This window comes from Humulus lupulus, chromosome 9, assembly GCF_963169125.1.
Source record: "Humulus lupulus chromosome 9, drHumLupu1.1, whole genome shotgun sequence".
Lineage (NCBI taxonomy): Eukaryota > Viridiplantae > Streptophyta > Magnoliopsida > Rosales > Cannabaceae > Humulus > Humulus lupulus.
In genome coordinates, this window is record NC_084801.1 from 149,807,422 (window position 1) to 149,809,914 (window position 2,493).

A 2,493-nucleotide genomic window follows, 5' to 3' on the forward strand; every position below is an offset into this window, starting at 1 on the left:
TTAATTCTAAAGTGTCACATTGAAACAAATTCAATTAATTTAGAATAATTTTTTGCTAATCAATATTTAGGTTTAACTAATATAATGAACTTATAATGTTAAGTCCAACTCAGGTAAATGGGCCTTAAGAATTGGTCTTGTATGGAGGAGGGTTGGGTCCAGTATGTCGTTCCCACTACAAAGACCCCCATACTTTCATACAAGGTCCAAAAGACAGGAATTTAAACATTTGTTTTATTAATTGTTATTAATTGATTAGGCCCACTATAATTATGCAAAGCAAATGGGCCTTCACAAGTGGAACCACCTACAAGAGAAGAATTTAAACTTTACATTTTCTAGTGGACCCAAACAAAACCTATCATTTTATGAATATTTTATTTAGCAAAAATCCATATATCTAGCAAACATGTGGCCCACTATATGTATTTAAGCCCAATTACAAAAATACCACATTTAGTGCAAACAAACATGTTATAATTGGATGGGCCAAATCAAGTTACTATATGAGCAAGTCTATGAATTTATGCAAAAAAACACAAAAATTTATTTCATTTGGAAAAATACCAAAATTAATTTTCTAGAATTTATCAAAAAATTTGAATTAATTAAATTTTTACAAAAATAAGTCAATTAAAAAGAAATTTATCAACAATTAACAAAAGTTAATTTAAATTTCATTTATCAACAATCAACTTGGTTTAGGTTAATTTGAAAAATATTAATTTAATTTAAATAGGATTTATAAACAATTAACCAAAATTAATTTAAATCCCATTTATTAAAAAATATTTTATTAATTGGTTGAAGAAAAAATAATATTTTTCAAAATTTAACCAATTTTAAATTTTAAAAACAATATCTTAACTGTTTTTCAAAAAAATATCTTGTGCTCTTACAACAATAAGCTAATATTTTAACCATTAAAAAAATAATAAATTAATAGTTATAACAACTGTTACACCTAGATTTTGAGACCTAAGATTGTGACCTCGAAAGCTAGATTCGTCAGGTGTGAGCTCGCGATATCTAAAGTGCATGTTCGTGGTCCAGATGTCGAACCCTCGAAGCAAGGTGGCAACCTCGAAGATATGTAACCTCGAAGTTCTTTCTAAGCTCGAAATACATAGCATCGGAGTATTCCATTGTCAGGTGTCCTCGAATCAAGTGGCCCGAGCTTGGCATGGGTATGAGCCCGAAATGTAACGACCTCGGTGGTATTTACCCGCTCCGAGCTGGTCTTGGGGAAAGTTGCATAGCTCATAATTTACCTAAAGACATGGACTGGTATGATGTTGATTTCCGACCTCGAACGGCTTAGTGGGTCATCTGATGAGACGCAGTCCATGCATTCAAAAGATATTTATTGTTGTAACTTTCCTACATTAAAGGGATATTAACTAGTCTGTTATATGCCCCTGGTCTTCAGGGGACGTTTCCTTGTATATAGGAGTTACATAATTTAATGTCATTATTCCCATTAATGAAGAGGAGTATCTTCCGAAGTATGTGGGAACGAACTCTGAGAACCCTCGATAAATAGAGAGGTCATGAACCTTTGTAAAGGACGGATTTTTTATGTCTTCAGAGAATTTCTAGAGAATTCATCCCTGAAGAATTTCTTGAAATATCCAAAGTCTTAATAACATTGACTCGTGGACTAGGCAGAGTTAACTGCTGAACCACGTAAAATTCTTGTTGTTATCCTGTATTATTTATCTGCGCCATAGTTCTTGTTGTTTAACTGCTCTACGTTTTAAGTTGACGAAAAACGGCGTCAACAGTTTGGTGCTTTCATTGAGAGCCTTAAGCCATAAAATCCCTGATTAGCTATGGCTGCGAATGATTAGAATATTCCTGAAGAAAACTATCTGCGACACCCTGGGAAGCAGCCGATGACGAATCCCGAACCTGATGAGAGAAGTGAGTCCTTCGATTCTCGAGGACCTCCAGCACCTCCGGCTCGAAGGGACGATGAGGACATGTACTATAATCCTGAACGATACGTCCCCATTGTGGAACTTGAAAATCGACAGTTAAGAAAGCAGTTGGCTGAAGCCAAGAAGTGGAACAAAGAATTGGCTAGGTTAGCCGCGGATACGCAGGCGGCTCAGCCTCAACCTCTGCAGGAGAACCAACACCCACCTCCGCGGGACGTTCATGTTCCTCCCCGCATGCCTCATGGGTGACCTCAAAAAAATGCTGCCACAAGAGGAATGGAGCAACCTCATCCACCAGCAAAGCAACCTGCTCCCTCGAGACCCCGAAGAAACACTCGGGCTAGGGCTCCGGCTAACTCAACTGCGGAGTTACCAGCAGAAACTGGGAATAATCGAGCCCCTGCAGAGGCTCGGACTCAGGTTCCTGGTAAGACACAGAATGTTACCGAGTCAGCACGAGTGAACTCGGGGCCATCCAGGCCCCGAAATAATTGGCAGCCACCGTCACCCATACGGTTCCCACCGTCACCAATAAGATACCCCTCACCATCTC